Source organism: Cervus canadensis, chromosome 9 (assembly GCF_019320065.1).
Source record: "Cervus canadensis isolate Bull #8, Minnesota chromosome 9, ASM1932006v1, whole genome shotgun sequence".
NCBI classification, from domain to species: domain Eukaryota; kingdom Metazoa; phylum Chordata; class Mammalia; order Artiodactyla; family Cervidae; genus Cervus; species Cervus canadensis.
In genome coordinates, this window is record NC_057394.1 from 12,327,386 (window position 1) to 12,339,421 (window position 12,036).

The window sequence follows — 12,036 nt, forward strand, 5'->3', positions numbered from 1 at the left end:
AGACTGATTACTGATGGACCTTAGTGTCCATATCACGTTCAATCAAAAATGATAAGCAATGACTTTCAAAAGAATATGAAATGCTCCAGTACGATAATAGCAATCTAAATGAAATACATAAACATGCCTGAAGCAGATTGACTCTAGTCGTTTTGTTTTGCTTTAACCAGGTTAAAGCCCTGAGTCATTTTCTCTTCCTCTTTCTCCTGGCAGTATCTCATCTTCTTACAGGGCTTAATATTCATTATGGGTATATGACCTCAGTCTCAAGAAGACGGTCTCATCAGTCAAATCCCCGGGATGCTGGCTGGTCAGGCAGGATGGCTGGGCAAGGTTGATCACAAATTAACATGTCAGCATCCACTTACTCCCTGAATCCCAAGGGCGGGTGCTTAGGGAGAATCTGTCCTCTATCAGTTTTATCCTCGTTGGTCATAGCAGTGCCGCGAAAGAGTAATACATGCTAGACTGTAATCTTTGAGCCAGAGGAAATTGAACCAAACCAAGTGGAAAGAATACGCTATTTAGTATTAGCAGATAAGTTCATGGGGAAATTGTAAAACAGGTGAAGTTCATTATTGGTGAAGCTCCCCCGGAGTAACCCTGGTCTCCCCAGCCCCCTGGGGTGAGCCCCCCCCCCCGCCCCCGCTGTGGATTAGACCTTTATGCTGAATGCTAGCTGTTTTTGACTTCCTGGGGACTTGCTCTTGTACAATGAAGCAAATATGTCTTAGGTCTCAAAGTCTCTGGGTCAGGCTCTTTTCCTCCCCCAGAATGAAAATGAGCTTACTTGATAGATCAAGCTGGCTTCATTTGCTAACACAAAAGTTCCAGGAAGTTCCAGGGTCCTCTCAGGGAACGTGGACTCAATGGAAACTTTCTAATGACAAAGCCTTTCCTGTGTGTGACTGAAAGGAGTGAGTCTAATGGTGGGAATTTCAGACCAAATAATATAGATTTTTATGAATTTTGTTGGGCAGTAATATGTCATGAGAGGGAAACTGACATCGGGCTGCCCAGTTTTGTTTTTTTTTTTTGCTGAGTAAGGCCATTAAGGAAAAAAGGAAAACAACACGCATCTATTGACAATCGTTTTAGAAAAGAAAAGGATACTATGATAATCAGAAAAAAAAAAGAAGCAAACAATCAGAATAAAAAGCAACCTTTAAATTTAAAGAATTTATCTTCATGGAAAAAATGTATTTATACAGTTTCAGTATGTTAGATTAATAAATTCTAGAGATCTGCATTACAACATTGTACCTGTAGACAGCAATACCGCATTATGCATTTTAAAATGTGGTAATGGATTTCCCTGGCGGACCAGTGGTTAAGACACCATGCTTCTAATGCAGGGGTTGAAGGTTCAATCCCTAGTCAGGGAAGTAAAATCCCACAAGTCATATGGCACAGTCCCCCCCAAAATGTGTTAAGAGGGTAGATCTCCTGTCATAGTCTCATCACAATAAAAACAAAACAAAACAATACACAAATGTATTTCAATGTCCTGACTTTATAGCAGACTAGGGAAAATGTTGTCCAGTACCAGCATCATTCTACAGCCAGGCTTTGGGGAACTGATGACTTAGCTGCTCACAGGGGCCAAACAGGCCACTCCGGGAATTTAAATAGCTCTTAACGGACACTTGTGGGCACGTCTCCATGTGACCTGCCTATCAAGGCAGTCAAAACTATGCACAGGGTCCAGAAACACCTTTTGGGTTGTAAATCAAAGAACTTGTTTGTACAAAACCTTTAACCATGAAGGGTTTTCTGTCTGTAGATTAATGGGAAAAAATGAGCAATAGGTAGCCAAAAGAGTTAGCGGAATTTTGTGGGAAAAACAGTGGTATTTCAAAGTGTTTTTTTAAAAACACTTCAAAGTGTTTTTAAGTATTTTTAAGTGGTATTTTAAAGATTTAAGGATATATTTGTTGTTTAGCCACTAAATCATGTTCGACTCTTTTGTGACCCCATGGACTGTAGACCACCAGGCTCCTCTGTCCATGGGATTTCCCAGGCAAGAATACTGGAGTGGGTTGCCATGTCCTTCTCCAGGGAATCTTTCTGACCCAGGGATCAAAACTACGCCTCCTGCATTGGCAAGTGGGTTCTTTATCACTGAGCCACCAGGGAAGCCCAAAGATTACTTAATTCTTTTGTAAATATGAATGAGCACCCAGACGCTGCCAGGTACAATGATAGAGCAATGAAGACCCCAGTCTTACAGCATTACCTTCCAGCAGTGGAGACGGTTAAGAAAGAGATACATAGGCAGATGACATCCCTTAAGGACAAGTTCTGAGGTTGCTTTTGTGGAGGGATGTGTGCTATTTAAGCAAAGTCTAAACCAAAGTGAAGAACTGAGGCTTGTAGTTACCTGGGGGGAGAGCATTCCAGATAGAGGGAACAGCCAGTGGAAAGCGGGGGAAAGTGGGGCCAGGAATGCAGCTGGGGGCCAGACCACATGGGGCTTTAGGGAAAGCCCTTTGGGTTTCATCAATGAAATGGACAGCTACTGAAAAGTTTTAAGCAAGAGAGTGACATGACTGTTGAGTCACGAGAGTAAGGAATGGCAAAAGTGAAGGCTACGGATGACTATTATAACAATCCATTTGAAACATAATGGTAGTTTGGACCAAGGCAGTCACCACAGAAGTGCTGAAAAGTGCTCAGATCTAGGATGTCTTTTGAGGGCAGAGAGACTAGGACTTGCCAATAGAACAGAGAGAAAGATTGGACATGGTGGTAATGGTAACAGAAGATTCCAGCCGAGTTTTAAGATGTTTACTTTGATCAACTGAATAAATGGTACCATCTACTGAGAACAGGTATCGTGGGAACAGTAGACTGAAGGGGGACTCAAGACTTATTAGTGGATATATTAAACTTGAGAAGTCACTTGAATATCCAGGTAGAGATGGCAGGTTGGCAATCGGATGAGTGAGCCTAGACAGAGGAGAAATCAAGGCTAGAGACAGAAATTTTAAAATTTCAGCATATAGGAAATGTTTAAAGCCTTTGGGTAGGATGAGGTCATTGAGGGAAGTCCAGTTTTGGGGTAGATGGGCAGAAAGCCCAAAATCCCCGAGGCAAGAATGTGTTAGGTAAGTCATCAGAAGATTAAGGTGCCCACCGTGGATGTGAGCAAACATCGAGAAGACGCCTGAGGAGGAAGCCTGGAGAGACGCCAGCACTTCAAGGTCTGGAGGAGGAGGAGGGTGATTTAGGAAGAGAGACAGAGGAGTGGCCAGTGAGGTAAGGGGAAAACCAGAGAGTGAATCACCAAAGCGGTGTGAAAACAGTCTTTCAAGGATGATGAAGAGCAGTTTATAAATTCACTCCACCCTCAATTAGCTCTATCAATGGAAGAATCTGCATATGCTGTTCTACTCCCAGTGTTTAGAGGCGCCTGTCACAGGATCAATACTTGTTTATTTCAGAGGCTAAATGTGGCAGACTTTAGGCTGAATCTATCCGGTAGGTGTGTTCTATTTGAACTTCAGGGTTTAAAGATATTTTCATTGGTTGCCAAGATTTAGAAACTGGGAAACTTCACATCAAAACTTGTATCCCTGCTTCTTTTGTTTGTTTTTTTAAATCCCCAGGATTCTCAAAAGGCAGGCAACAGCTGTCTGTGGCTGGGTGGCTGCTGGCATCTTTAGAGGGGTGATGCGCTCTTCGGCTAATTTCCTGCTGTCTCCAGTGAGCCCTAGGTCTCCCCAACAGTGAGGGCTGAATCACTCATTCATATTACTTGCTGATTCCTACAGATCTTGACTTTGTACCTTTTGTTTAGTTAGAGGGAATGAATGAACAAATGAATGAATTAGTGAATATTCACTGATGAATCACCTGAAACCCAGGGAGGTGAAATGATGTAAGCTTGCATGCAGCAATGTTGTAATTCAGAACCAATACAGGTTCTCAGGCCAGGACTTTTACCTAAGCTCTTTGCTTCCTAGTTTGTCATTGTATTAAAACATTGGAAAATAAAAGCAGGAGCTTGCACGGAAGAAGGGTACTGACAAAATGCGATTTCCATCTTCAGAAAAACAGAATATGAAACAAATTATTTATTATCATAAATGTAGAGAAATGGTTTCCCAAGAACTGCCTGCCACACGGACTAACAGAAGTTACCATCACTGCCCAAGGCAAAGTGAGTAAATAAACAAATGTAATTATTAAGCAATATAATTAAGGTTACAATTGGTATTTTATTTCATTAGCTTTATTTTTAGAGAAGTAAGTTTTGCCATTTTTCTCTGTGAATTATTTTTATCTATTCTTTCACGCTTAAACACAGAACGTTATAATCACAGAATGACAGTTTATCATCAGGCCTCCTCTTACTCAATATCAAAAACTGGAGTTTTTTTTAAGCCTCCTCTTGCTGGCTCCGATGCTGGCTAGTGGCCATCCAGGGCAGTGAGTGGAGATGGACTCCGAAATCCAGTTTGGACTCACTGAATTAGACCGCGGTGCTTGATTTCTGATGTTTAGATGTTATTGTTATGGATTGCCCCATGTTGTCCCCCTCCACCCCTCGCCAAAAGATATATTGAAATCTTAAATCCCTGTCCCTCAGACTGTGACTCGATTTGAAAACAGAGTCACTGCAGAAGTAATTAGATAAGATGAGGTCATACTGGAGGAGGGGAGTGGCCCTACCTTAATATAACTCATGCCCTTGTAAGAAGGGGAAATTTGGACACAGACTCAGAGGGAAGATGATACAAAGAGAGACACACAGGAAGACAAACATCTGCAGGCAAGGGCAGAGATCAGAGTTACACAGTCATAAGGCAAGGGAGGCACACACTATAAGAAACCAGAAGAGGCAAGGAAGGCTGCTTTTGTAGGAGTTTCAGAAGGAACATGGTCCAACAAACACCTTGATCAAACTTCCAGCCCCTAGAACTAGGAGATGATGGATGCATTTCTGTGGTTTTAAGCCACCCAGTTGGTGGTATTTCATAATCACAACCCTAGGAAACTAACACAGAGGTGATCTTATCTGATTCATCACTGTAAACTGTGTTAGGTAGCAGCTGTGTCCCAGGAAAGTGGCATCATCCATAAAATAAATGCCGCAGGTGTGCAGGCCCTAAGTAAGACATTTAGGCAGATGCTGCAGAGCTTGAGAATCCTCATTCCCTTGCTCACTGAAGGCACCAAACCTCATTCCATCTGCTCTTAGACAGGAAGTAATGGTCCTCCTCTTGTCCTGGAAAGCTGAAAGTATATCCATCCTGAGCAGAGAACATCTTGCGCATTAGGAAGAATTTGTTGCTAATCTTGGCTCTAGGAAAATTTGGGAAACAATTAAAAAGTATCTTTAATGGTCCTCTGGTCTTCTTGTGCCCACTTTAATGTGTCAGACTTCTCTGTGAATGAGAGACTTCCTTAACTCACAGTCCACAGAAAGTTTTTAGAGGTAAACATGAAACCTTTGCGATCCTGAGATTGTGTGCCAATAGTCTCAGGGTATGACCACTTTTCTGGGTAAAGATTCCATAGTCTTGATTACTTATGAAAGATGCACACTTCCACTATCAGGACAAGGAGGGAAAAAAAGCCAACACTAAGGGTGCTTAGCATGATGGTGAGGATCAAACTAAGATTTTGCATCTGGGGAACAAGGCATGGGGATGGAGTGGGTGATGGCTTAGGGTGGGGACAGGATGAAGAATGTGGATTTAAATATCCTGAACTGCAGGAGACAATGAACCATTCATGTGAAGTGTTCAGTAGGAATTGGGAGTCTCAAAGTTGGCAAGGAAAGAGCACACACCCAGAATTGGGACTGATCAGCACAGAGGTGGGAACTAAATATTTGAGAGCAGGTCCCCTTTCAGAGGGTTTCCCTAGTAGCTCAGATGATAAAGAATCTGCCTGCAATGCAGGAGACCTGGGTTCGATCCCTGGGTGGGGAAGGTCCCCTGGAGGAAGGCATGGCGTCCCATACCAGTATCCTTGCCTGGAGAATTCCATGGACAGAAGAGCCTGGCGGACTACAGTCAATAGGGTTGCAAAGAGTCGGACACATCTGAGCAACTAACACTTTCATTTGCACCTCCCCTTTCAGAACTGATCACTGGACTTGACCTAGGAAGGACCAACACTGGGTCTTGGAGAGCATCTACCTTAGGGAGCAAGAGGAGGACGAGGTGGAATTAAAGGCAGAATAGACAGGCAGGTTAGAGTGGCGAAAGAACTAGGAGTATACCGTGGGGGAAAGAGCAGGAGAGAATTCCAAGGAGAGGCTGATCAGGCTCGCAAAATGAAATATTTAAAGAAAAGGGTGAACGCTCATGCAGAGAGCAGTGCTGGATCCGAAATGCACTGATGATCATCGATAAATCCCTTTTGAAAAGCTGTGAGGACTCTTTGTTGGTTTATGCATTCTTTGAGTGGTCATGATTGGATTTCTGCTGTGATGCCACGTTAGGTGCTGGGGCACAGAAATGAGACAGTCTTGCCTTTAGGAAGCTTACCACGTGTACTGGGATATGTACTCAGAGGGGTAAACTATGTATGGAGGTCTGAATGGTGTCGAGAGAGGACACAAACGGGAAGCGGTTGATTTACAGGGACAGTGGAAGTCATGGTCGGGAAACCGATCTCTCAAAAGAGAGAAGTCTAATCAGCGGATCCAAGAATTCTTAAAGTGCAAAGCTGTCCTGTACCTTCTCACATCATATATCTGAAACCATGTATTTCAGAATCACGGGGGCACACACACACTCCAACACCTTGAATCCAAACCATTTTTGTTACTGAGACCTCGTAAGTGATGATATAATATTTGTGTGCAGATGCAAAAACAAATACAACATGTGCCTTGCATTCTCTCGCAGTTTCTCACTTTTAAAATATATTTAATATTCAAGAACCTAAATAGGTTCATTCCTGGGGGCTTCTATTTTGGAATGCTTTTTTTACACTTCAATATGCTAGACTTGTTAAACATAAATATTACTAAGCTATGGAGCTTTAGAATTAATTACATCGATGATTATTCTTACAGAATAATAATTCTGTCCTTACAGTGGAATTAGGAAGAAGGAAGAGATGACACTAGTTCTGGAGTCACACCTGGAATCAGATCCCTGCTCCACCATTTATAAGGTATAGGAGAGCAACTTATATTTTTGAATCTGTATCCACATTTGTAATGGTTACCTGAGTAATATTTACCTTACAGAGTTGTTGGAAAGAATAGATAATTGCATGAAAAATGCCTGGCTGACAGGCTCTATAGGACTACAGTGATTTCCATTGATAATGAAATAATTACCTGAGATTATATTTCTAAATCAGGCCAAAATGAGGCATATAATTTAGAAAATACTCAAGCAATTTCTTCAAAGAATTAGCCTCTGTTAAGAGCCCAGTTGTAAAGGAAATCGTACTGAATCATAGAGGAAATCAGTCCTGAATAATCATTGGAAGGACTGATGCTGAAGCTGAAGCTCTAATACTGTGGCCACCTGATATGAAAAACTGACTCACTGGAAAAGACCCTGATGCTGGGAAAGATTAAAGGCAGGAGGAGAAGGGGACGACAGAGGATTAGATGGTTGGATGTCCATCCACCTACTCGATGGACATGAGTTTGAGCAAGCTCCGGGTGTTGGTGATGGACAGGGAGGCCTGGCATGCTGTAGTCCATGCGGTTGCAAAGAGTTGGACACGACTGAGTAACTGAACTGAAGAGCCCAGTGGTAATTCAAAAATGTGAGGTTAAGGTTGAGGCCAGTGACATATTTTGATACCTTTGGGGGGATATTTTTAAAAAATTGTCCAAGATTGTCCCATATCTACCACTTCTAATTTTTTAATTTTTCATCCATAACTCTAGAGACTAAAATTTTACTTGTCATCAGCCAACTTATAGCCAACATCCCATAGAATGGGAGAGTAAAGACAAGTAGTTTTTGTATCACATGCAGTTTCAGAGAAAGTGAAATAACTGTCCTGTCAATTTTCCAGTGTTGTGTTGTACTTCCAGAGTCAGTCTGTGTCTTCAATCCTTGCACAGAGCCCGCTGAGTTTGAAATCTATTGGGATGTGAAGAAGAGAGCCACAGTGCATGGCTGCACAGGTTGTGCACTGCACAACTCCCGAGGGTGCCCATCTCACTATGATGAGAAATGGACCCTAACTGTATAGTGTGCCCTATGCAACCACATGCAGCCGCCCTATCTGAGAGGCTAGAGAAGTTTCCTGATGAACGTACTCTACCATTAGTGAGCATTTACAGTGCACGAGGGGGCTTTCCTTGTGGCTCAGCTGGTAAAGAATCCACCGGCAATGTGGGAGACCTGGGTTCGATCCCTGGGTTGGCAAGATTCCCTGGAGAAGGGAAAGGATACCCGTTCCAGTACTCTGGTCTGGAGAATTCCATGGACTTTATAGTCCATGGGGTTGCAAAGAGTCAGACATGACTGAGAGACTTTCACTTCACTTTCACAGGGTATGAGATGCCGTTCTAGGCTCCAGGGATACAAGGGTCTTCTGGAATGTTCTGGCCTTCTGTAAAATATTTAAGCAGTTCCACTGTTCACAATAACACTGTAACTTTAAAAAATCATAAATGCTTGCATGTCCAATGGTTTCACATAAAACACAGTGTGGTAACAGTCGTGAATAAATTACAAATGTCACTGTGAGAACTCTGTACGTTTTACAAAATCTCTGTTATAATAGCATCTATATACGTACACCTCTCTTGACAAAGACCTCAGCAAATCTCTTTTCCAAACACCCACAAATTTGTTTCATATGTATTTATGGAAGTTTGGTCACATATACAAATTTAACTCACAACAAAACCAAAAAAGGAGTATCTAAGGCTCACAAATTAACTTGTACCTATATAAGCCAACACAGATTCTTTTTTTCCCTGCTTTTATGAATAAAAGTACCCTACAGTGTTTACAGAAGATATCTTGCAATAAATAACAACAACAAAAATGATGTCTGCCTCAAACTTGATTTCTTTTAACCTCATGACTAATTTGCAACACTGAGGTATTATTACAATAGATTAAGAGTTTGGACACATTAAGAACTGGATGCTTTAAGAGTTGGCCACGTTTTGCTTGTAAAGCCAGGCATTAAACTCAAGGTCCATACTATGTGATACTTTATTAGGAAGGGAAAGACACTAATATCACTAGTCCTTACCACATCCGGCTTGTGCTGGGCAACAGGTATATTTTAGGCCAGTTGGTCTTTGCAGTAGCCTTATGAAGTAGGAATTATCATAGCAATTTAAAATAGGATGACACTGAAGTCAAGGAGGTAAAATAACTTGTCTCAAATGATATAGTTAGCCCGTGTCCCTTCCAGGGTTTCTTCAAGTCCTGGCATGTTTTGACTTCAAAACTCTGCCCTTCTTTCTACCCTAGGCTGGTTCTACTGCTTCAGAGTTCCCTTTTTTAATACATGAAATAAAATTAAATTAGCTTCATTATGATCACCATCATCATCTGTCATTTTAGCCTGTATTTTTGAGTGTCTCTTTTATTTACCAGTTCCTGTTGTAAGGACTTGTACTCCTTACAGCCGCCTTTCAAGGTGAACAGGCCAGCGTGGTGCTGGGCACTGTAAATTCTTCAGCCAATGTCCCTGGTGAATTTTCTCATTTTACTGATGAGACAACAAAGCTAAGAAGTGATAAATGACCCACCGAAGGCTGGGAAGTGGTTGAGCAGGTAGACTCGGGTACGTCTTACTCCTGGACCTGTGGGTCTTTCCATATTGTTTACAGTTTGACAATGTCACAAATCTATAACACTGCACTCAAATTAAATAAACTAAAAATTTACAATTCTGAAAGGAAACTAATAACTTGAGGCAATATACAACTCTGCTTCCACACTTGGAAACGGTTTTACTAGACACTTCTGAAAATGATCTTCAAAGTTTCTTTCTGAATAGTATTCAACATTCTCACAGCTTGGTCTACATTTTTATCCTAACATAACTGTTCTCGATTTTTCTCATGGGTGGGAATTCTCAAACAATTGTGATCTTGGGGGATCTCCAGTAAGATATTGATGTATAAGAATCTGGGAGTTGTGCTGTTGATAGTCAAAAAAATACTGAGCCTTAACAGGTCGGGCATACTTCCCTAGCTAGTTAAAAGAATTGAAAGTTTTAAGAAATTACTAAAACCTCAGTTTAATAGTAAATATCCAACCAAAAAAGGGTTGGCTCAATAAAACAAAGGACTTGGGGATGACCTGGAAAATGAATTTCTCATTTCTGACCTGATTCCATATCTTAAAGTTCTTACATTCTAGTTTTTAATCTACACTGCTTTTTACAGAGAATGCTGTCATTTGTGGTAGTCACAGAAGTGAATACATACTTTACTTACTTTTTTGACTACAAGCAAAATACATACTAATATAAAAATGTGCTCATGCTGTTGCAGTCTATATGAATTGTGATTTATCGCCCATCTATTCAATTCTATATAGACAAAATGAGTTATAATTTTAAATTCTAAACTAATAAGCTTTGAGAGATAGAAAGGAAGAAAAGAGGGGTAGTTATTGAGGTAAACTGCATATCTAATTTTTTCAAATTTTAATTTTATTCTATTGAGCTATAAATTCTGCTTTTAGTATAGACAAATTTTCCCATTAAAATATGATTTGAAGTCTTATATTTCAATTTTTATCTGTAAGTCAAACAAGACATAGTTTCTTTTTTTACTTTAAGAAGAAATTTTCGCAAGAAACATACCCAGTCCCTTCAATATCCCAAATTAAGCTAAGGTCACTATTTCGTAAACTCATAGCACTATGATTTCCCAAATTATGTATCAAGAGCGTGGATCAACTTTTTTTTTTTTATTGTTTGGAAAGCTTATTTATATGAAGTTCTTCAGAGATGTAAAATTTAAGTTTTATTTTTTTTTAGCTATGTATCTTACCTATATCATTGAAAACAATATCACGATTATGTTAGAACTATCCTAGACAGTCAGGGATTGATAGGATCCATAATTTTAGGGAAAAAATCCACCTCAAAGAATTACGGGTTAAGTCATCCCCATTTTCTTCAATGAGATCTTTCACTATAATTCTCCCATTTCTTCAAGTCTAATCTCTACCCAACTTGGTATACAACTCAGGTGCCACAGACTCCAGAAATATTTCTCAGACAATCAGGTGGAAGCCAGCTGTCCCTTCTAGGAATCTGCTTTCTATCACAGAAGTCTGCTTTCTATCCTTCTCTTGGGGCACATGGCCCTTTCTATCTTGGGCTTCCCTAGTGGCTCAGATGTTAAAGAATCCGCCTACAATGTGGGAGACCTGAGTTTGATCCCTGGGTTGGGGAGATGCCCTGGAAGAGGGCATGGCAACCCACTCCAGTATTCTTGCCTGGAGAATCCCTTGGACAAAGGAGCCTGGCAGGCTACAGTCCACGGGGTCGCAAAGAGTTGGACACGACTGAGCGACCAAGCACATACCCTTTCTGTCTTGCATTATAGCCATTTGTTGTATTTTCCCCACCAGACAGAGGGCTCAAGGACACCAACCTGAAGCACATTCATTTCTTCTCTGATGAGCTATGTGTTAACCTACACATGGTAGGTTCTCAAGGAGTACTGAGTATGTATTTAATAATTCCTGTTAGCCATGGCAAATTTCCAAAGAGAGTGAAAAACCTCTTAAGAAGTATTTTAGGAAGCCCTTGGTCAAGAAAGAAAGCCACAAGAGTAGAAATTCTTCAAGAGGTGAATCAGAGTAACTGGCACATAAAAGTGACACATTCAATTTCTTCACCTTTATATAACCTCCAGAAGATCAAACGTTAATAAAATATTTATCTTCAGTTGTCACAAGCCAGACTTTGATTTAAAACTCTTGAGTACATGAATGTCATGCCAGACCAAAAATACACCATCATGTATTTTTAATTTAAACATGGACCTGTAAAAAATTTATATATGCCTGACATGAAAAAAATCTGAGTGCAAATCTCCCAATAATCACCACAAATAAGAAAAAC

At 40.7% G+C, this 12,036-nt stretch overlaps 1 protein-coding gene across 7 annotated transcripts in view; it reads right to left on the bottom strand.

Moving 5' to 3' along the window:
- MBNL2 (muscleblind like splicing regulator 2) overlaps positions 1–12,036 on the bottom strand; it is a 164,822-nt gene that overhangs the window by 102,092 nt on the left and 50,694 nt on the right. The gene's annotated exons all lie outside the window — the stretch shown is intronic.